Here is a 25,195-nt window from a genome sequence, read left to right as displayed (position 1 = left end):
GATCCCTATTAATCACAGGGAATACGTGTTGAGAACTGATAGATTGGAAAAAAAACATCAAAGACTAGGGGACCTTAAATGAATTATGTCGTGCGTTGTGAGTGATTTATTTTGCTGCTACTATGCATTGTGTTTGCAATACAAGCCCTGGTGGTTCGGGTTTTCAGAATGGTTCCAATAGTTCCTTCTTGTCAGTTTTAAAAATTTCACAATCTTCCATTTTATCCAGAGAAAAGAAGATAGTCAAACTACAGGTAATATCATGACTATCCCGGCTTGGGTCACTGGTTAGGTACATTGACCCGAACAAGCGCTTGACTGTGGCGACTCGGGGAATTTCACAGTAACTTCATTGCAGTGTTAATGTAAGCCTTATTTGTGTCTAATAAATAAACTTTAACTTTAACTTTTGTTTGTGTGGAGTTTGCACATTCTCCCTGTGTCTGCATAGATTTCCTCCGAGCGCTCCGGTTTCCTCCCACAGTCCGAAAGATGTGCTGGTTAGGTTTATTGGCCATGTTAAATTCTCCCTCAGTGTGCCCGAACAAGCGCCAGAGTGTGGCGATTCAGAGATTTTCACAGTAACTTCACTGCGGTGTTAATGTAAGCCTACTTGTGACACTAATAAATGAACCTTAAACTTTATTGAGATCAGTGCAGGATTGAGTACAAGCAATCCTTACTGTACCTATTGCTGGCAAGGAAAGAGCCAAATCAGGAAAAAAAATCAAAAGTGGAATGGAGAGTATGAGCTGACGTAGCAACACCAAGGAAGTGATACACAACGGTGCGAGGGTTGGAACAGACGAAAATGCTAAATAAATGCATGAGAAAACTAATCGGGAAAAAGATAGCAGGACAACTCTCAGCATGTGGATCAGTAGGAGGCTGAAGTGGACATTATTAGGAAACAATTTGAATTTTGGCACAAAAGAAGCAATAAACCATCAAGAAGAAATCACTGCTGGGAAGCTCCAAGAAAAATGCAGCAGTGACAATAAATAAGCATTAATCTGTGTACCTCAATATACTGAAGATGATGCTAAGGGCTACCCCGCCATGTTGCTGCCAGAAATGTGGAATAGCGCAGAGGGGAAAGGAAACATGCAGGTGGTTGGCCAATGCCTTCCTCCACCTGATCAAAATTTCCTCTCCGCATCACTTGTGCCAGTGTGAAATATCCACCCATCTCTAGCACCTCACTTATAAACAAACAATCATTTGTTCGCTCAATGAAATTGTTTTCACTTTCACACCTTCCTCTCAATGTGCTAAACCATTTTAAATCCAGATTAATGACATTTGCATGGGAATATTGCGCAATAAATCCATGAGGTCTCATTCACTTTGCTAAACTTGTTCAGTTTGAACCATTAGTCAACAGTACTTGCAAGTTATTATGATCCTAAATCTGCCTCATCATTGTTATTGTTGGATGCCTTTCACTAACTGTGATCCTTTTACAATAATGCTGCTATGTGACTAGATTAATATCTCTATCCTCTGTAAGCATTCCATGCCATCCTACTTCCAGCTTCTGTCTTGCTTCGATTAATGGTCATATTTCTATGGTGCCAATAATGTCATTGGATTGAATTGTTCAGCAAAAATAATGACGAAGCTGACATCCAACTCGAAAATTGGAAGTTGCTATTCTAGATGTGTTACTCCTCTTCAAGATGCGCAAAAATACCATCTCACATTTGGCTTCCCATTCAAATATATTGTATGGCATAAAGTTCTTGTCCTTTGAACATAAATACAGATTAAGCTTGCCACAAACAAGTTAAGTGAAGTCATTTCATTCTAAATACGTTTATAATCCTATGGGAAGTTTAAATGACTGCTAAACAACCTCTCTGGCACTGAAATTAACTTTAAGAAGTGTTGTGTCTCATTCCTTCAGAATTAATTATTGCTGTAGATTTTAAGAGCACGCAAATGAAATGTTACTTTATCATTTCTTTCTGCCTCTTTCCTCTCTCTTAATTGAATCTTTATTCCACTTTCTGTACATTATTTGACATTGAGTGAAGTATTCTAACTTACATTTTATGATTCAAACTCTGGTCATTGACAATTATGGCAAGTTGTGTGCCCTGTTCACAGAAGTTGCAATTGCCTTGCTGAGGATGCTTCCCCCTTAGTATACTCAGCTGACAGAAACTTGTAATGCAAAACCCCGTGGAGAATCTACTTGATTTTGTTCTTTCATAGTCATGGGTGTCATAGAATCCCTACAGTGCAAACTCCACACAGTCACACATGGCCGGAATTGAACCTGTGTCCCTGTCACTGCGAGGCAGCAGTGCTAACCACTGTGCCACTGTGCTGCCTGAAGTTATGCAGCAGCCCTTTAAAAACTGCTTCTCTTTGGATCCTAAGTGCTCTGCACATATTGCACTCATCGGGCCCTATTTTACCATTTTGATTCGAAGTGCTGGGCGTACTTGAAACTGGAAATGTTTCAGATGCGACTTTTAGACCCATTCTCAGGTGCCCCCATACGCATTTTGCCTGCAAAAATATCAGCGATTCCGAATCGCGCTGCAGAAGCTCATGGGTGGGGCTTAACGTGCCCAAAACCCTGCAGCTCCAAGCGGCGCCTCCAACTGCACATGCGCAAAAAAAAGATAGAATGCGGCTCCCCTGCCACATCCCTCTCAGGCCGGATAATGCATCCCCTTGGCTCCCACAGACATTGCCCCATCCCCACAACATTACTGACTTCCCTTATCACCCCACACCCGCCACCCAGTCAGATTGCGGGCTCTTTCCCCCACCAATCTCAGGCAGAGTGATCCACCCTCCCCCTTCTCCCCCCACCGATCACAGGCAGAGTGGCAGCGGACCCCCCCCCCTTCCCCCCGCCACTGATCTCAGGCAGAGTGGCAGCTGACTCCCCTCCCCACCCGCCACTGATCTCAGGCAGAGTGGCAGCAGACCCACCAACCCCCCCTCATCGATCTCAGGCAGAGTGGCAGTGGACCCCCCCCCCCCCCCCCCCCCCCCCCCCCAACTGATCTCAAGCAGAGAGCCGTCGGACACCATGCCCCTACCTCCTCACTAACTGGAGCGCCCAAATCGGACTTTTATGGAGCATGTCTGTTTCGCGTCGATTCCGGATGGGTGAACGCAGGGGTAAAGGGGGAAGTGCTGGGGGTGCAGCCCATTAAGTCAATTTAAGTGCATGCATGGATCACGCTACTCGCCTCACGCTCGACTATACCAAGTTTTTGCGCCAGAAAACGGGTGCAGTGCGATGGTACAATTGGGCCCATCATTGTCCAGGAAAATGTTCAGAGAATGCAAAGTTCTAATCAACTGACCTCACTGCACCTCACACAGTAAGCTCTCCTCTTGTGTAATTAATTTTGGAAGTACAGCTCTGTTTTTTTTGGCATGATTACTGAATCAGCCTTTAACATGGCTTCAGCAACTTACTGATCCATAGAGTGTGCTGTTAGAATGTTCTTAGATATAACTTTGGGGAAGACTGATACATCTTGTACTAGATTACATTGGTAAAGATCCATAAGCTTTATTTTACAACTTTATTTTCTGATTACTTTCAAAACATTCCACCTGATTACTAATTCTTCGCTTCATAAATCCAGCACTAATTAGTATTTCCTTATAGAACAAACAATTTTGTTTAATCGCTTCCATATGTGACCCGCTTCAGAAGTTAGATCAATTGGACTTTCAAACAGGAAGAACACAACATTTTATTTTAAAGACCATATGCTGGCTACCTGGCAATGCAGAGTCATTGTGAGAGATTCCGTCGACTTTCCAATAGTTTCAAACATTCCTCATCCTTTCCTTGGATAATTTCTCCAGACGTTGTCCCGGCCATTCTAACTATGGATAGAAATCTTTTCCACAAGGTGTATGAGCAATTTTCACTTATATTCTGACCAAGTTACAGTGACCAATTGGGAGAATGCTTCAGAAATTTCTGAAGTTCAGGTCAATGTTTAAATGTTGCATGAACTTTTTTTATTTACATATTCTCTCATTTTTCATCTGTTCACTTGAAACATTTTTTTTCCTTTATTCTTTTATGGGATGTGGGCAAAGCTTGCGTTTCACTTGCACCTCTTTCAATTTGGTCTATTGCATTCGCTGCTCCCAACGTGGTCTCCTCTATATCGGAGAGACCAAACGTAGACTGGGTGATCGCTTTGCTGAGCACCTTTGGTCTGTGCGCAATCAGAACCCTGACCTTCCGGTTGCTTTCCATTTTAACACACGGTAGCACAGTGGTTAGCACTGCTGCTTCACAGCTCCAGGGTCCCGGGTTCGATTCCCGGCTCGGGTCACTGTCTGTGTGGAGTTTGCACATTCTCCTCGTGTCTGCGTGGGTTTCCTCCGGGTGCTCCGGTTTCCTCCCACAGTCCAAAGATGATTGGCCAGGTTAAAAATTGCCCCTTAGAGTCCTGGGATGCGTAGGTTAGAGGGATTAGCGGGTAAATATGTGGGGTGGGATTGTGGTCGGTGCAGACTCGATGGGCCGAATGGCCTCCTTCTGCACTGTAGGGTTTCTATGATTTCTATGATTTCTATGATCCTGCTCCCATGCCCACACGTCTGTCCTTGGCTTGCTGCAATGTTCCAGTGAAGTTCAACGCAAACTGGAGGAACAGCATCTCATCTTCCGGCTAGGCACTTTACAGCCTTCCGGTCTCAACATCGAATTCAACAGCTTCAGATGATTAGCTCTACCCCTCCTCGATCCCTTTGTTTTCATTTTATTTGTTTTTAACTGTTCTCTACCTTTTATTTCTTTATTGTCTTTCTTTATTTTTCTTCCCCCCCCCTCTTTTCCCCTATTTTATTCCCTTTTCCTTACCTTTTCTTCCCCTTTGCTTCCCATTCCCCCTTTTTTTTCAATTTTACCTCTCTCCCTCCCATCTAACCCCTTCCCCCACATCTTCATCTGTCACAGCTTGCCCTCTGATTTCAGCTTCTCTGCTGTTTGGCCATTCACATCTTTTATTCTCTCTACGGAGTACCAATAGCAGTCTTTCCTCTTGTTTTTGTGGCTGTGAGTCATCTTTCATTCCCTCAACCTTTAGTATAAATATCTCCCACTTTCTATGCCTTTTAGCTTTGACAAAGGGTCACCTGGACTTGAAACGTCAGCTCTTTTTTCTCCTTACAGATGCTGCCAGACCTGCTGAGATTTTCCAGCATTTTCTCTTTTGGTTTCAGATTCCAGCATCCGCAGTAATTTGCTTTTATTAAGGCTCGTATTTGTTGTCCATCCCTATTTGCTCTTGAACTGAGTGGCTTGTTGGGACATCTCAGAGGATAGTTAAGAATCAACCACATTGGTGTGGGTCTGACGTCACCTGTAGGCCAGGCAGCGTAAGGACCTCAGTAAACCAGATGGGATTTTACAACAAGTGATGTTAATTGTCATGGTCACCATTACTGAGACAAGCTTTATATTCCAGGTTTGCTAATTGACTTTAAATTCCAACAGCTGCCATGGTGGGATTTGAGCCCATGTTCCCAAACTTTAGCCTGGCCTCTAGATTACTTGTCCAGTGACATTATCATGAGACCACCATCTACCCCTAGTTGCATCTAATGCTCCCATTTCTAGCAGTTTTCTGATAGGATATTGGGAACGCTGGAGTAGATTTACACCAAAATTCTGCCACTTTGCTCGCTATGGATTCAGAGTGGGCAAGGGGCAGACAACGGAAATGTCCATTGACCTTGGGCGGGAATTTGCGAGTGGGTGTAAGTGTGCCACGGCTTCTGGCACTCCTGCATATGCCTCCTTGTATCAAGACACCTGACAAGCCCTAACCATTTCTCTCAGTGACCACTCAGATCCTGCTGTAGTTACCACTCAAATGCTGCCTTCAAAATCTGTTCTCTTCACAACAGCTACTGGGTGTAAGCCAACACCACGGTCCCCCCCACCTCCCCCTCCGCCCTGCCCCCCGTTAGCATAGCAACAAACCCTTCAGGCCATTGTGATATTGTGATCCCAGATTTCTTCACCCGCTGATCTGGGAGTGAACAGTTCACCTTTGTTTTAATTGGGAATGGAACTGCACATGATTAATGAAGTAACAAACTGTGCACAATACATAAGGCTGTGTCAAGACTGCAGTTTGTTAAGGAAATTATTTCGTTCCATGAATTAGAAAGGAAGGTTTTCAAGGGCGACTGCAGATGGTGATGGGAGTTGAGTGAACGCACATGACCCTCATCCCTTGATCCAAGGAGCGAAGTTGTTCAACATCTCTCTCTCTCTCTTTCTCTCGCTGGCTGCTTGTAACTAATCTTGAGCTATGGCTTCACCCCACTTAGGAGCCTTCTGCTGGGATGCAGCTACCCATATTGTGCTGGGCTTCCAACCTGTCTTTTTTAATGTCATCTGTATCACCAGCACTAGTCTGAGTCTGTTTGACACCCTCTGCCACATCTTGCCAAAAAGGAGACTTGGCTACCACAGATTCAGTCAGTCCCCTCTGCAGAAACCTTCAGCATCCTCTAGGATCCTGCTGATTATCAGTATCTGTGACATTCTAGGCTGTAAAGTAGGTGACATACATGGCGCTTTTAAAATTATTTTTGAAGTTGAATAAGATATTACATTTGTGTTATTGACTGATGCTCACAGTGATTCTGATTTCAAGAATGCGTTGCTGTTTTATTCATGATGTTCAAGCTGTGAGTTATGCAAGATGCCTTTTAACAGTTGTGGCTGGGTGGTACAAAAAGAGCAAAAATGTTACAGTTACTGGAAATCTGGAATAAAAGAGAAACAGAAAATGCTGGCAACACTCAGCAGGTCACGTGGCATTTGTGGAGATTATAGCCAAGATGGGATTGATTTTAATTTGGAAATGGGTTGGACAGGGTGTAAGATTGGCAGAATACAGGGTGGTAGGGATTCAACCCTCCCTCCTCCTCCCGCCCAAATTATCCATCAGTTTCCCATTTCTCCATCCCATGCCATTTTAACTCTTGGGTCTCATTAGAATTTGACAAGACCATCTCCTCCTCAAAATTGTTAGGCAGGAACAGGAACTTGGATGGGAGCTCAATGTTGCCAGAATCCCAAGGGAACAGTCTCTGGAATGAAGTTAGTGTCGGGTGTGGGTGGCTGGTGTTAAAGGGGAATGTTGATGCGGAAAGTGAGAGATCCCAAGTTTCCAAACATGGAATGGGTGAGCATTCTTCCTTCTTCTGGCTCAGGTGGATCAATCGGACTAGTTAAATTTGAATATTGTTCAGATCCCAGACCAGAACCCCAAGGTATATTGTGAAACCAGACTAGGCCTCAACAATTTCTCTGTTTTGCATAAATGTAATGAAAGGATGTATCACTCTGGGAGTAATTTCACTGACAAATTGTGGATCTTTTATCAAAACAAGTTTTATTCACAACACAGTCTGAGCATAACAAAATGAAACAGTTTAACTCTTAACAGTTGCACAATCTTTAAACATGAAAGGAAACAACTCTGATTTCTGACTTATCACTATTTCAGTTCCAAATAAGCAGCATTCTTCCTATAGCCTTAAATGTCACTTTAAATACAGTTAGTAAACCCAGACATACTTGCTACAAATTAGTGTAGGATGTCTTGAGGCTGTCAGAGAGACTATGTGGAGAGAGTAGGAGAGCAGACGTCTGTCCTTGAATAGATCCAGCCAGCAACTGAATTCTGAACTGAAACCACACCAGCAAAGATCCTTGCTACAGACATAACTCCTCCCATTTCTTTAATTAAAGAAAAACCCAGGGAAAATCTCCATTTATAAACAACAGTCCATTAGCCTTAGTAAAAGCTATATGGCTAAAATGAGCAATTATCCTGCTATCCAGCACCTAAGCTGTATTCCTTTCAGACATACCAACTCCCTATAGAAAAAAACTGAACTTTAAACATTCTACAGAAACATATATATCAATAGAAAGATAGAAGTTAGAAGCAGGAGTAGGTCATTTGGCCCTTCGAGCCTGCTCCGCCATTCATTTTGATCATGGCTGATCATTGAATTCAATATCCTGATCCCCCTTCCCCCCATTTCCCTTGATCCCTTTAGTTGCTAGAGCAATATCTCATTTCTTCTTGAAATCACGCAATGTTTTAGCCTCAACTACATTCTGTGGTAGTGAATTCCACACATTCCACCACCCTCTGGGTGAAGAAATTTCTCCTCACCTCAGTTTTAAAAGGTTTACCCCTTATCCTCAAACTATGACTCTTAATTCTGGACTCCCCCACCATCGGGAACATTCTTTCTGAATCTACCCTGTCTAACTCTGTTAGAATTTTATAAGTGTGGTGAACCATTGTTGGTTCCCACCAGGTAGTGCTGAGCCAGGGTCTGGCCAGTACTATGAGTCTGTATATATGTCACTGTTGGGGTTAGGGTTGGGCTGTTCTACATGTTACTGTTGGGGTTAGGGTTGGGCTGTTCTACCTGTAATATAGTTCTTATGGTACATCCCAGTCGGGCTCCGCCTCCTGGGAGAGGTATAAAGGTCACTGCTCTGTCTGGGACCCTTTAGTCTGGGATCGTGTATTATATATGGTAGCTCTATTGTTGTAGTCAATAAAAGCCTTTATTTCCCCGAGTACCTCTAGCCTCGTGAGTTATATCGCGCATCAATAAGTTTCTATGAGATCCCCTCTCATTCTTCTAAACTCCAGTGAATATAATCCTAACCGACTTAGTCTCTCCTTATATGACAGACCTGCCATCCCAGGAATCAGCCTGGTAAACCTTTGCTGTGCTCCCTCAATAGCAAGGATATCCTTTCTCAGATAAGGACACCAAAACTGTAGACCATACTCCAGGTGTGGCCTTACCAAAGCCCTATACATTTGCAGCAAAACATCCCTATCCCGATACTCAAATCCTCTCGCTATGAAGGCCAACATACCATTTGCCTTCTTTACTGCCTGCTGTACCTGCATGCTTACTTTCAGTGACTGATGCATGACGACACCAAGGTCTCGCTGAATATCCACCTCTCTCAATTTACACCGATTCAAGTAATAATCTGTCTTCCTTTTATTGCTACTGAAGTGGATAACCTCACATTCATCCACATTATACTACATCTGCCATGCATATGGCCACACACTCAGCCTGTCCAAATCACGCTGAAGCATCTCTGCATTCTCCTCACAGCTCACCCTCCAAACCAACTTTGTATCATCTGCAAATTTGGAGATAATACATTCAGTTCCCTCTTCCAAATCATTAATATATAATGTGAACAGTTGGGGTCCTAGCACAGATCTCTGTGGAACCCCACTAGTCATTGAATGCCAATCAGAAAATGAAACATTTATGTCAACTCTTTGCTTCCTATCTGCTAACCAGCTTTCTATTCAACTCAAGACATTATCTGCAATCCCATGTGCTTGAACTTTACATAGTATTCAGTTATGTGAGAAATTGTTGAAAGCCTTCTGAAAGTCTAAATAAACCATATTCACTGGTTTTGCTCAGTCAACTCCACTAGTTACATCATCAAGGAATTCCAATAGATTCGTCAAGCATGATTTCCCTTTGTAAATCCATGTTGACTTTGTCTGATTATACCACTGCCTTCCAAATGCTGAGTTATGAAATCCTTGATAATGGACTCGAGCAACTCCTCCAGTACCGATGTTAGGCTCACTGGTCTATAGTTCCCTGTTTTCTCTCTACCTCCATTTTTGAATAGCAGGTTTACATTAACTACTCTCCAATCTGTAGGAACCAGTCCAGAGTCCGAAGAAGTTTGGAAAATAACCACCAATGGATCTACTATTTCCAGGGCCATTTCCTTAAGTACCCTGGGATGAAGATTATCAGGACCTGGAGATTTATTCACTTTCAATCCCATCAATTTCCCCAAAACCATTTCTCTACTAATGCTGACTTCCTTCAGCTCCTCACTAAACCTTATTGCCCTCAGAACTTCTGGTACATTAACCATGCCTTCCTGAAGACTGAAGCAAAGTACAAATTTAATTCCTTGGCCATTTCTTTATTCCCCGTTATGAATTTTCCCGTTTCTGACTGTAGGGGGTTTATAGTTGTTTCTGTCAATCTTTTTCTCTTTACATATCTATGGAAACGTTTACAGTTAGCTTTTAATGTTCCCCACTAATTTACTTTCATACTCTATTTTCCCCTTCTTAATCAATCCCTTTGCTGAATTTTAAACTGCTCCCAATGCTCAGGCCTATTGCTTTCTCTTGCCAATTTGTTTGCTTCTTCCTTGAATCTGATACTATCTCTAATATCCCTTGTAAGCCATGGTTTGGCCCCAATTCCCTTACCACACTTGCTCCAAACAGGAATAAACAACTTTTGGAGTTCATCTATTCACCCTTTAAATGCCTGCCTTTGCCTGTCCCCTGTATCATCACAATATGAAAAGTTGTTTCATGGTACAAAACTTGAATATTTCCGAAAAAGAGACATGCTATCAAAGTATTTCATCTTGCATATGCTTTTTCTTATTTTCTGGTTGTCATTGATTCGTAGATTCGCATATCTTCATGTCTAATACCTATTAGTATTTTAACTGGAATTATCGTTGCACTAAACTGAAGTTCAGTCTGAATGCCGATTTAAACTGAGCATGATGTGGAAATGCCGCCGTTGGACTGGGGTAAGCACAGTAAGAACAAAAAACAAAGAACAAAGAAAATTACAGCACAGGAACAGGCCCTTCGGCCCTCCAAGCCTGCACCGACTATGCTGCCCGACTGAACTAAAAACCCCTATCCTTCCGGGGACCATATCCCTCTATTCCCATCCTATTCATGTATTTGTCAAGACGTCCCTTAAAAGTCACCACCGTACCGCTTCCACTATTTCCCCCAGCAATGAGTTCCAGGCACCCACTACTCTCTGTGTAAAAAATCTGCCTCGTACATCTCCTTTAAACCTTGCCCCTTGCACCTTAAACCTGTGCCCCCTAGTAATTGACTCTTCCACCCTGGGAAAAAGCTTCTGATTATCCACTCTGTCCATGCCTCTCATAATCTTGTAGACTTCTATCAGGTCGCCCCTCAACCTCCATCATTCCAGTGAGAACAAACCAAGTTTCTCCAACCTTTCCTCATGGCCTTTGGAGCACTGCCCCTTCATCAGGTGAATCTCCAGGTCCTGATGAAGGGGCAGCACTCCGAAAGCTTGTGGCTTGTGCTACCAAATAAACCTGTTGGAATTTAACCTGGTGTTGTGAGACTTCTTATTAAACTGAGCACACAGGTTGAATGGCTGTGCAATGAGGAAACACTTTGTTGTGGATTGCTGGATTGTGGGGCACCCTATTCCCCGGCCCTTGTATGTAATTGGCCACTGTTAGTTCATCATGACATTGTGGGGTGTTTATTTGCAATCGATTCAGCTGAAAATTAATGGGTGTACCTTGAAATTGTTTGACAAGTGCAGATGCCCCAATCTCCCAGTGAACTGGGAGACCACCTGCCACCCCCAACCAACGGACACTGCACCCCCTCCAACACACGATCTCTCCCTGTGCCGAACCCTCCTTGCCACCCCACCTACATAGCTTCCCCACCCCCACCGATCGCCACCTCTAGAGAGCTCCTCCTTGCCTCCTCAGTTGTAGAACTCCCTCTCTCCCTCTGCAGAGCTTCACCCTTGCAGAGTTCCCTCCCCCCTGCTGTAGAGCTCCCCCCTTTGCCTCCCCCTGTCAGTGCCCCACCCCACTCAGGCCCCACTCCCTTGGCACTGCCCCTGGAAGAGTTATGGTGTCTAATGGGCAATTCCAGGGTGTCTGGTGGGCAGTGGCAGGGTGCCAGGCTGGCACTGCCCCATGGGAACTGTCCGGCCATGCGCCCGACAACCTGGTGACTTCAATGGTCTCCAGCCCACCACCGAGGCCATCATGTCAAGTCCCAGCTGATGGAGAGCATACATGATCCTCGCTGGTGAGGACCTTGACCAGCAAGCAGGTAAGGACAAGTGAGTCCAGACGATGGCCACGACGATCGACTGGTAAGATCATTCCCTGGATCTATGGGAGTCCAAGCAGAGCAGCAAATAGGGCTCTCTTGTTCTGACTGGATTCATTCAGCAGTGAAGCTAATCTAAGTAGCAACCCTGACAACAATGATATTGTCACCTGGGAAATGCACTTGTGAGTAACAGATTGTGAGAATTTGCATATAATCGCCAGTAGCTCCCTAGAAGGAGTCGGAGGTGAAGACATTTTGTGCTGTGGTGAGCTTCACTGTCAAATTGACAAATGGTCCGCTTGGCAGGACTTCTTCTTCCAGGAGGTTACAAATGTCAACAATAACATCAATGTGTGGGCCTGAGCTTCCTGAGGCACTGCTGCTTTGTCATACCCAGAGAGCTGACCCACTGTTTGGGGTGTTACTGCTTGTGAACTGGGGCTCTGCATCTCTCCCCTTTGCCCCGTGGAGCAGCAGGTGGTTTAAGAGCAGTCTGCTGCTGCTGGTACGGCTGGTGTGGTGTTTTGGTGCTCCTTTACTTGTTCCTTATCAGTGGTCCAAGATTGAGCTGCAAAAACATGCTTAAAGGCTGACAGTTTGTAACTAGATCAAAGACAAAAAAATCCAAGTTCATATAAATGACTTCTTAAGTCTTGGAAATAACCTCAGATTAAGCAGTAAAATCACTTTCTTCGAACAAATCCTATGAGCACAAGCCTTTCACTAACGCAAAGGCCAAACCTTCATATCTCAGGGTTTAAAGACTTTCCAAACTGTTGATTGTCCAGCCTGGTCAATCCCTGCTGGTAAGCTTCAGGAATCCCCAGAAGCCTCTGTGTTATCAGTTAAAGACAGATCCCAGGTTTAAAATGCATCCAATTGCTTCTTAGCGTATGTAATAAAAGATGTATCCATTCTATTGGGGTTTCCTGCTTGCTGAAAAATGCACTTTTTTAAATGCAGAAGTTGACTAATTCTTTTGGCTTCCTGACAGGCTGGCATTTTTTGCTTATTTAATCTGTCACCCACACTGACACTTGCCTAACCTGACAAGTTAAAATTGTTCCAAAGCTACCTGTAGTTTGACACCTCAAAATAAATTGGCAGCATGGAAGTAACACTGATCACAGAATTGCTACAGTTCAGAAGAAGGCCATTCAGCCCATCATATCTGCACCAGCTCTCCAAATGAGCATTATGACTTCGTGCCATTACCCTGCCTTTTCCCCATACCCTCGTACGTTGTTTCTATTCAAATAATCACCTAATCCACTCTTGAATGCCTCAATTGAAACAGCCTCACCACTCTCCCAGGCAGTGTATTCCAGACCCGAACCACTTGGGTAAATACACATTGTGGACTAAGCATGTTGCTGCATGAGAAAGAGGGCATGGTAAACATTGGCAGAGACTCCACTTCCATATCATAATGTTTCAGCTTGATCTTTGTGGCTGGGTTATATTATGACACATAACTGTTGCATTGTGTGCTGCCAAGTCAAAATGCTGCCTGGAACTACTTGATATGCTATTTATTTATCCATTCACACAGAATTGTGTGTAGATTAAGTATTAGGTTATTTTCAATGATAGAATGTAGGTTTTGCTTCTTGTTATAGCAAGTAGCTACACACAACAGTGAGGAAACCTAGACTGCTGATCTCCACTCACCTCCAAATTGTAAAGCAGTCTTCAAATTGTGGAACTGGGAAGAATTGAGGATGCAGTCCCAGGCAGGCCATCTCATGAAACTTCTTCATACACTTCTCTGCATGCAGGCAGTAGCTCAGATAGATCTATCTCAGGGACATCAAATAAATAAGGTTAAGGGGAAGCAGCTAGTGAAGGAAGCAGTGGAAGTGAGAATGAATAAGTAGAGATGATGGCAAAGAGACAAAGATATCCTGAAGTGAAGACCACACACAAATGTCCCTCTGTTGAAAGTTGCATAGCTGATAACAGATGGAGGCTGCTTATTGTGAGAATCTCATTAATGAGCAGAAATACATCATGCAATCTTTGTTCATTTTCATAGCTCCCTGCATCATATGTCAGAAGGTCTGCAGAAGTGTTACTTCAACATCTGTGCGGTAATGTACATAAATAGGAAACCATCGATCCACCAGAATGCCAATGGCATAACACATTTGCTGGTCAAGTGTCAAGGGTAGAGGGCAGCAGCGTAAATCCTGAGCACTGTGATGACAGCTATTTCAGCCATGGCTCCAATTTGCAGGGGACCTTATTACTGTAAAGGTAAAGGTCAGTGAATTGCCTTCAGAGAACCTCAACGGTGAGCTTCACATCAGTAAATGGTGATCACACAGGTCCATATTCATGGTATACCCAGCAGCTGTGGCATGGCAGGAAGAGATACACAGAAGGGGGTTACCTCACAGTGTGATCCCCATCTGCCCAACCAAATTGGCTCCTACAGGGAACTAAAGAATTGGTCATCGGTCGATGCCATTATGGAGTTTAAGTGTTGGCTGTATGCTGCTAGCATAAAGAAGCACAATTCACAGTCGTGACCGGGAGTCCCAATAAAGGAGTGGAAGCTTGTCACTATACTTACTTCTCCCACAGGGATAGCATTTAAAAGGAACACAAACAATGTTGTCTCACTGAGAGGGAGAACAGGAAGAAAGAACAGGAATGCCAACAGTAAGAGCAGTAAGAGTGCAGTAGCATGAAAATAAATTGGTTCGACATTGCTTTGAGTGTAGGGTTCAAATTCTCTTCGATTCGGCTCCTGTACTCCATCCATGAAAAAAGTGCCACAATAACAGAAACATTATAGTCCTCAGGCACTGGCCTATTGAAAGGCAACACTTTCTTATTTCCTGGAACAAAAGACTTCCATATCTCAAACCTGAAAGTTTCAGCTATTCCATGCAACCTCTTTAACTCCATACAATTCACACACAACACAAACGATCATGACCACAACATTTACTACAGTTATGCGGTTCAAATACATCAGTACATGTGAGTTGCATTGAGACTGTAAGCATTTGCTTGAAGGTTGACTTCCCTCAAATGTGGGAAAGGAAGGGAGGAAGAGAGAGACATTCGTGCACTATGATTATCCAATAGAAAAGAAAACCAGAAATTGGAATCCTCGGCCGGAATGTTTTGGCCATTCATTCCAGCGGGATTCTCTGCGCCCATTGCACTGAACGGAGATTTGACTGAGCGCCACGTTCTCCGTCCTTGCTTGCAGCGACGGTGGGGTGTGAACGGCCGGAGAATTCCGGCCTACATGTTGAGATAATTACTGTTGATTACCATTCATGAGTTTACACATTTACAATAAGGAGTCTCACAACGCCAGATTAAAGTCCAACAGGTTAATTTGGAATCACGAGCTTTCGGAGCGCTGCTCCTTCCTCAGGTGAGTCACCGTCCTCGGGTGAGATAGTTACAATGGGAGAGCGCTGATTCAAAAAAGAGAGCAAGAAGGATGAGTATTAAGGACAATACTTGAAATAACGTTAGCGCATAAAAAGTCACGCATGATGTGAGAGGTCACTGGTCAGATATTTGGTAGTATGTTCTCACTAAGAATATCTATCAAGGAGATTTTATTTTTACGTTAGACTTGAACAATAGTTCTGCCGAACTATATCTGCAGGGTACTGAGTTCCACATTTCTGGGCCAATGTGTCGTTTGATTTAGTCAAAAATAAAAATTTTTGGATTGACTAGATGTATATATTACTGAAATTATTGTGGGGTGAATCATAGAAATCAATTGCAACATTTTGCCAAATGAAGATGGCAATTGATTGCAATGGAATTGAAACATCGGGCTTTTTGTAAAATTGTACATCTTCAAGTTTAAAATCTTAAAGCAAATAAGTAACAGGGCAGTGTTGTCAAAATAGCATGCACCAATTTGTTTGTTTTATTCTGTAATAGAAGAACAGAATGGATTTTTGTTTCACTTGTTATTGTAATTTATCCTAACTCTTATTCTGCTCAGCACCTCTACAGTCAAATAGAGGCATCCCCAGGCAACCTTCTGTCCTCAGCTCTGGAGTTATGAGGAGGGCGATCAGGAGAACCAACATAGGAAGACAATGTTGCATGCCTCATCGTAGATACTTTCTACCCCTGCCCAAAACAATCCAAACCTCAGGGCCTGCTGTCAGTGTCCTCCAGATCATCGTCATCAGTCAAATAATATAGGGAAATGTTACACTTTCTCCAAGATGCAATAAAGTTACACCCTGCTGTCAACACTTTTTAAGGTCTATGCCAATGGATCCTTTAAGGCTGCATTGGGTAACATGAGTCATATAACCACATCCACATCACTGCCTTGTTCAGCCCTCCATCACTGATTCATCTTCTCCATTGTGGACATAATGCAATAGTGGAAAAAATTCCACAGGCTGGCTGGATTCCCTCAGGTTCAAAAGCTATCAACAGCATATTATATGAGTCCCTTATGAGCATACATTTAACCACATTAATTTTAAAAAAGTTTATTCTATGAATAAGCTGAGGTTTGTGATACCAATCACATCATATTGCATAATCTCTCTCTTAACCTTTCCACACTCTCACGGTGCATAGGCCAGACTTTTGTCTGTTTCTGCAGCTAATTATTCCTGTAACAGGTCGCTAGTCTGTCACCAGGGGCTTATAGCGTGAGGGGCACCACTCCACATCACACATTCACAAAGACAAATTAGGGCAATTTAGCATGGCCAATCCACCTAAACTGCATGTCTTTGGACTGTGGGAGGAAACTGGAGCACCCGGCAAAAACCCACTCAGACATGGGAAGAACCTGATGCAAACTCCACACAAGCAGAAACGAACACAGGTTCCTGGTGCTGTGAGGCAACAATGCTAACCACGACACCACTGTGCTGCCATATTGCATAATAATGCCTTCTATATAGAGCGCTGGCAAATCGCATTTTGTTAAGACAGTTAACAATTCTGTCACTCTTCTCTTGAATACAGACATGCCTTCAGATGTTTACTGGGGGCAAAGGAAATCCTTTACAAGCACGCTTGAAGACCCTGCCTTGGGACAAGACAAAGACAGAAATCACGGAGCACTGGAACATTGATTGAACAAAATAGTGGGTTATTGAACACCTGAGTGAACAGTGCAATACAATCCAGCCAACATCTCCAGCATCATTATTTCATGCTGCATGCTGACATCATTATGCTCTGCAGGAGGATGAGTCCTGCAGGCTTAGCCAAACTGAAGAGGAGTTTGCTCACAGAAACAGTTTGGCAGTTGTGAGACAATTAGAGGAATAACTAATAAGGAATAACTTCAGTTAGAACACTGAGTCATCCGCTACAAAAATGGTTGTATCTTCAGGTCAGGTCTATTTTGAAGCATATCGACAGTTATTCATATTCTGATCCATATTATGTTGTACATCCACTACACTGACCAAAAGTTCTACTGTGTCCATCTAATATTTCTTCATGTTCTCAAAATTTCAACTGCACAGACCACCTAAATGGAAAACAGCTTTTAATTGAAGCTTATAGTCCTAGTAGTTCTTACCGCAGAATCTTCCCTAGGTGGCTACTATGTCTTGATCCTAGGTGGTTGGTACTTGCCAGCACGGGCCATTGCAATATAAGGTGACCCTCATCAAAAGCAGCTGAAGCACCAGAGGAACATATTAGTTGGATCTCTTTGTGGAGGTAGTGTCAGCCCATTCCTGGAAGCTATCTCCTTCATATATGAGCATCAAATCAAGTTTAAACTTATCACATTACACTCCATTTTCCTGATCTTTGCCCACTCACTTAACCTATTCATATCTTTTTATCCTCTGTACAATATACTTTACTACCTATCTTTGAGTCATCAGCAAATTTTGCAACCATCCCTTCAATTCCTTCATCCAAGTCATTCACATAAATTGTAAATAGTTGAGGTCCTAGCACTGATCCCTGTGGCACACCATTATTACTTTTTCCTAACGTGAAAAAGATCCATTTATACCTACTCTCTGCTTCCTGTTCACCAGCCAATCTTCTATCGATGTCAATATGCAGTATCCTTTGATGTGGCATTTTAGCAAATGCCTTCTGGAAATCTAAGTACAGTACATCCACTGGTTCCTCTTCTTCTGCAACACAAGATACTTCCTCAAACAACTCCAATAAATTGGTTAAACATGATTTCCCTTTCACAAAACTATGTTGACTCTGCCTGATTACCTTAAATTTTCCGAGTGCCCTGCTATAATTCTCTAATAATGGCTTCTGACATTTTCCATATGACAGATTTTAGACTAACTGGCCTGTAGTTTCCTGATTTCTTTCTGCCTCCGTTTTTGCATAAAAGGGTTACATTTGCTATTCTCCAATCTAACCGGACCTTCATCAAATCTAGTGAGGTTTGGAAGATTAAAACCAATGCATCAACTATCTCGCTAGTCACTTCTTTTTAGACTCCAGGATGAAGTCCTTAGGACCCTGACTCTTGTCAGCCTCCAGTTCCAACAATTTATGGGGAAGACTGTGGTGTCGAGGTATTGTCACTGTGCCAGGGACCCATGGTTCAAATCCTGTGGGAGATGGCAAAATTTGATTTTAATAAAAATCTGGAACTAAAACTAATTAAAAAGATGGCTATGAACCAATGCCGATTGTCATAAAAAAACCATCTGGTTCAGAGATCCCAAATCAGATCTAAGCTCTGCAATCCTGCCATATCCAGTCACGAATGGTGGTGGACAATTAAACAGCTCACTGGAGGAAGCGGCTCCACAAAAACCCCTTTTCTTACTTTAGGGAAGGAAATCTGCCATCCTTATCTGTGTGGCCTACATGTGACTCCAGATCCACAGCAATATGGTTGACTCTTAGCTGCCTTCTGAAATGGCCTAGCAAGGGCAATTAGGAATGGGCAATAAATACTTGAATTGCTAGATTTATATGAAATCTATACCATTCAGCCCAATGGTAGTGCCATATAACACGATGAAGATTTTCCTCAAAGTGAAGACTTTGTCTCCACTAGGATGATGTGGTGGCCGCTCCTACCAATACTGTCATGGACAGGTGCATCTGCAGCAGGGAGATTGGTGAGGATGCGTTCAAGTATGTTTTTTCCTCTTGTTGGTTCCCCCATCACTTGCTGCAGACCCAGTTTGGCAGCCATGTCCATTAGTATTCAGCCAGCTCGGTCCATTGTGGCAATACCGAGCCACTCTTTGTGAAAGACATTGAACTCTACACCCAGAGTACATTCTGCAACATTGCCACCTTCAATGCTTCCTGCAGTTGGTGTTCAACGTGGAGGAGTACAGATTCATCAACAAGTGGAGTGGGGGAATGGTATGTGGTAATCAGAAAGAGGGTTCTTTGCCAATCTTTGACCTGATGCCATGAGACTACATGGGGTCTAGAGTCGATGTTTAAGGTTCTCAGGGCAACTTTCTCCTGATTGTAAACCACTGTACCACCATCTCCACTGGGTCTGTAGTGTCGGTGGGACAGGACATACCCAGGGATGGTGATGGAGTATCGGGGATGTTATCTATCAGGTATGTTTCTGTGAGCATGACTACGTGAGGCTGTTGCTTGACTAGTCTGTGAGGCAGCTCTCCCAAGCCACCAGATGTTAGTAAGGAGGACTAATAGAATAGGGAAGAGAATAGGGAAGTTTTTGATTTAATTTGTTTTGAAATTTTTGTATACATATTAACTTTAATTTGTGTTTAAAATGAGAGAAAGGAATTTGTCAATTAATATGCTAATCTTAATTATGTTTAATTTCATGCAGGTGGGGGCATTAGCTTGAGCTGCTGTGAATAAATATGGAATGAGACTATAGTTACAAAAATAGAAAATGCTGGAAAATCTCAGCAGGTCTGACAGCATCTGTGGGGAGAGAATAGAAAGAAGTCTCACAACACCAGGTTAAAGTCCAACAGGTTTATTTAGCAGCACCATCCTTCGGAGCCTCAAGTTGCTTCATCAGGTGAGTGAGGACTTGGGTTCACAAACAGAGCATATACAGACAGAAACTCAATTTACAAGATAATGGTTGGAATGCGAGTCTTTACAGGTAATCAAGTCTTAAAGGTACAGACATTGTGAGTGGAGAGAGGGTTAAGCACAGGTTAAAGAGATGTGTATTGTCTCCAGCCAGGACAGTTAGTGAGATTTTGCAAGCCCAGGCAAGTCATGGGGGTTACAGATAGTGTGACATGAACCCAAATCCTGGCTGAGGCCGTCCTCACGTGTGCAGAACTTGGCTATCAGTATCTGCTCAGCGATTCTGCGTTGTCGTGTGTCGTGAAGGCCGCCTTGGAGAATGCTTACCTGAAGATCAGAGGCTGAATGCCCATGACTGCTGAAGTGTTCCCCGACTGGAAGGGAACACTCCTGCCTGGTGATTGTCGAGTGGTGTTCATTCATTCGTTGTTGTAGTGTCCGCATGGCCTCCCCAAAGTATCATGCCTCGGGACATCCTTTCCTGCAGCGTATCAGGTAGACAACGTTGGCCGAGTCGCAAGAGTATGTACCATGTACCTGGTGGATAGTGTTCTCAAGTGAGGTGATGGCATCCGTGTTGATGATCTGGCACGTCTTGCAGAGGTTGCTGTGGCAGAGTTGTGTGGTGTCGTGGTCACTGTTCTCCTGAAGGCTGGGTAGTTTGCTATGGACAATGGTCTGTTTGAGGTTGTGCGGTTGTTTGAAGGCAAGAAGTGGGGGTGTGGGGATGGCCTTGGCGAGATGTTCGTCTTCATCGATGACATGTTGAATGCTCCGGAGATGTCGTAGCTTCTCCGCTCCGGGGAAGTACTGGACGACGAAGGGTACTCTGTCCGTCATGTCCCATGTTTGTCTCCTGAGGAGGTCGGTGCGGTTTTTCGCTGTGGCACATCGGAACTGTCGATCGATGAGTCGAGCGCCATATCCTGTTCTTACGAGGGCGTCTTTCAGCATCTGTAGGTGTCCGTTGTGATCCTCTTCATCTGAGCAGATCCTGTGTATACGGCGCGCTTGTCCGTAGGGGATGACTTCTTTAACGTGTTTAGGGTGGAAGCTGGAGAAGTGGAGCATCGTGAGGTTATCTGTAGGCTTGCGGTATAGTGAAGTGCTGAGGTGACCGTCCTTGATGGAGATGCGTGTGTCCAAGAATGCAACCGATTCCGGAGAGTAGTCCATGGAGAGTCTGATGGTGGGATGGAACTTGTTGGTGTCATCATATAGTTGTTTCAATGATTGTTCGCCACGAGTCCAAAGGAAGAAAATGTCATCGATGTATCTAGTGTATAGCATCGGTTGAAGGTCCTGTGCAGTGAAGAGGTCTTGTTCAAATCTGTGTGTAAAGATATTGGCATGTTGAGGTGCAAATTTGGTCCCCATGGCTGTTCCGTGTGTCTGGATAAAGAATTGGTTTTCGAAGGTGAAGACGTTGTGGTCCAGGATGAAGCGGATGAGTTGCAACCACCTCATTACAGACAAGATACCGGGAGAGAATAGAGCCAACATTTTGAAACATATTCTCTCTCCACAGATGCTGTCAGACCTGCTGAGGTTTTCCAGCATTTTCTGTTTTTGTTTCAAGATTCCAGCATCTACAATATTTTGCTTTTATCTTTGAGACGACAGTTATTGGGTTAAGAGGTGTAGGCTTGTAATACTCTAATGAACATAAAGGTGTGTAAGTTGCCCTGACAGAAGATGCAATAGACTAGTATATCACTGAAAGACCCAGCATACAAATACATAGAATAGTGCAATTTTGCTGTAATTATATGAAAAATAGACCACGTGTTTCCCGCCGTCAGGAGGTGGTGCATTGTTGGCTAGCAGCGGGATTCTCTGCTCCCGTCGCTGTCAGTGGGAATTCCCATTAATGTCTCCCCACGACAGTGGGATGCCCGCAGGGATGGGAGGGGAGGTGGGGGGGTGGTGTGCAAAGCTTGCGGGACCAGAGAATCCCACTGGCGTGAAGAGCTGGAGAATTCCGGCCATATACTTTTACCTCCATGCTACTTTTATCTGGCTGTCTTAATTCTACCTTTCTCCCCCTCTCTTTATTATGTTTTTTGCATGTGATTTCCCATTATATTATTTTCCTGGTACGGACTCTGTAGTGTGCCTCAGTAAAGATTCTACAATCTGACTGGTTAGGGAGACACACTGTTGTTTACAGGTCCCACATTCCTTGCACAGAGTGCTATGCCACAAAGACTTTCCAATCACTCTATAGAAAGTGTGTAGGCGCGTACAAGCAGATGACCATTCTCTGCTGATTGCAAAATCCAGGCCAAAACTGAGGGAAAAGTGGCTGGAGTTTCCCAAGCCTGAAATTCCAGCTGCTTTTCACCACCAGCAATGGGCTGGATTCTCTGACCTCGCCTGTAGCTGGAATTCTCTGGTCCCACTGCAGTGAACGGTGGTTTAGCTGGGCGCCAAATTCTCTGTTCTCGCGGGCAGCAGCGGCCTGAATATTTTACTGACCAACAACAAATGCCGAGCCACTGGAGAAAGTCCTCCCAAAGCTGCTGGAGATGCAGAAGCAGAGCCGGAAAGTGCAGGAGGAGGTGTTAGCAACATTTCAGCAATTGAAAGGCTACTTGGGGGAGCCCCACACCCTTCAGGCACAGGAGGTGGTGGCGGCATTGCGTGGCTCACAGGGCAACACTGCAAGGGCGGTGACCACAGTGGAAAGTCTGGGGCAGGAAATGATGTCTGGAACAAAGCTGCCAGCGGTAGAGGCGGGTACAATTTTGTCTTTTAAAAAGCATTTAGACAGTTACATGGGTAGAGAGGGATATGGGCCAAACGTGGGCAATTGGGACTAGCTTAGGCATTAAAAAAAGGGTGGTATGGACAAGTTGGGCCGAAGGGCCTGTTTCCATGCTGTAAACTTCTATGACTCTATGACTCTATGATAGCCATGGGTGGCAGGGCCCAAGGCATGGCCGAGTCTCTGAGGACCATGGCTGGGGGCCTCAGCAGCATGCTCCAGGCACAGAGGGCCATGGCTGCGGGCTCCAAAAACATGACCCAGTCACAGAGCAATTGCAGACGGGCTTCAGAGCTTGGTCCAGACTCAGAGGGCCATTGCTGATGGCTCTCGCACCATGGTGCAGACAATGCTGGGCCTCTTGGACTAGCAGTGCCAGGGCAGCAGCAAAACTTTCTTCACAGTGAGTCGTCATCACCCTCCTGCCTTGGCAAGTCACTTGCTGACACAGCCAATCAGGCTTTGGCGTGATGTCAATGCAACCCTTGGAGGGAGGAAGGGGGAAATGCTAGTTGGGGTGTGGGGGGGGGGGGGGGGTGAGTAAGTATTCTAGAAGGGTAGGCATGGGTGTTGGAAGGGTGGACAAGCTTTTTGGAAAGGGGATGAGGTTGCACTTTCTCCTTGGTGGCCGGGGCTGGAGGTGCTAAGCGGTACTCACCTCTGCCCTTGCAATGCATGGTGCCTGGACCGCACTTCCAGGGACCAGTAGTGATTTGCGCCCATGTAACATCCCACTGGAGGGGTGGGAACATTAGAGGAGGGGGATGATCACATGCCAAACTTGCTAATGAGATTGAATTTTTTAAAATTCATTTGAGGGACATGGGCATCACTAGCTGACCAACATTTATTGCCCATCCCTAGTTGCCCTTGAGAAGGTGGTGAGCTGCCTTCTTGAGCGATTGATACAACTGAATGGCTTGCTTGGCCATTTCAGAGGGCAGTTGAGAGTCAACCACATTACTGTGGTTCTGGAGTGACATGTAGGCCAGACCAGGTAAGGACAGCAGATTGCCTTCTCTGAAGATGTTAGTGAACCAGATGGGTTTTTCGGACAATTGACAATGGTCTCATGGTCATCATTAGACTTTTAATTTCAGATTTCTTTCAAATTCCACCAGCAGCTGCGGCGGGATTCGAACCTGGGTCCCCGAAACATTAGCTGAGTTTCTGGATTAATAGTCTAGCGATAATATCACTAGGCCATCGCCTCCAAAGCATGCTAATCTCATGCTAATCAGCCTTGCTCCCTTTCTGGGTGTAATGTGGTTTGTGCCACCAGAAATGGACCGGGAAACTTGCAAAACAATTGGCACCAGGCGCAAAACCCGTCTTCAGGCCTGGAGGCAATTTTCCCGGATCAGCATGATCTGTGCCAGGTGCTATACGGCCAGAAAATCACGGCCATAAAGAATGACAGATTAGCAAATAAAATAACTATAATTATTTCATTGTTAGCTTCTTTATTATTTTAATGTATTTGGTATCTGTTGTCGTAACATTTGCGGTAAGAAATACGCATGAAAGATTTACACAACTCATTAAACTCACGTCTTGAGTTTCTGCATGCTGCTTGTGGATATATCTCAGAATCACAGAGTTGTTACAGCGCTGAAGGAGGCCATTTGGCCCATCACATGTGCACCAGCTCTCCAAGCCAGCATCATGGTTTAGTGTTGCTCCCCTGCCCTTCTCCCATATCCTGACATATTGTTTCTATTCAAGTATTCATCTAATGCCCTCTTACAAATAGGTGACTGTTCAGCCTAGTGCTATTGCCCTGGTAGCCTCATTTCTTCATACACCATTTGTCCACTGGATTCTTCTTACTCAAAGAGACCAGGCACTATATATCATTGTGATGCTAGCATGAACTTTCACCCTAATTTCAACAAGTGCTTTTGTTGCCTATTGATTTAAGAATGCAATTTAGAGACATTTATTTAACAATCAGTGTCTGACATTTTATCAGATTAATGGTGCTCTTGATGCTAGTTCAGCTGTTGCTGACCACCATGAGACAGGAATGTAAATTAGAGATTGTTCGGAGAGGTTTAACTGCTGCTGTGTGTGTGACATGAGAGTGAATTTCAGAAGAATGTTTCCTACTTTGTAATGGAAAGTTCAGCAAAAGCGACGTTTATGTCTACAAATTGGTTTGGCATCAAACTTCCACCAAACCTTCAATGGGAGAATGGTAGAAATTCCGAGCAAATTCCTGCACCTTGTTAGTTAATGTTGTTGGATTTGAATGTAATTTGATGGACAAATGGAATTGTTGTCTTGTTCAGAAGTGAAAAACCTTTGATGCAAAGTTTTTTTTTCTCATTAGCAATATGGAGATTTGGAACTCATTCTTTAGGTTCTGTGACCATGAAACAAATTTGACACTGAAAACTAAAACTCTAATATGAAATCAACTTCTTAAAACTGCATCCTGCTGTATGCAAATTTTAAAAAAATCTTT

The sequence above is a fragment of the Mustelus asterias genome, chromosome 2 (assembly GCF_964213995.1).
Source record: "Mustelus asterias chromosome 2, sMusAst1.hap1.1, whole genome shotgun sequence".
Taxonomy (NCBI): domain Eukaryota; kingdom Metazoa; phylum Chordata; class Chondrichthyes; order Carcharhiniformes; family Triakidae; genus Mustelus; species Mustelus asterias.
This window is presented reverse-complemented; position numbering follows the sequence as displayed.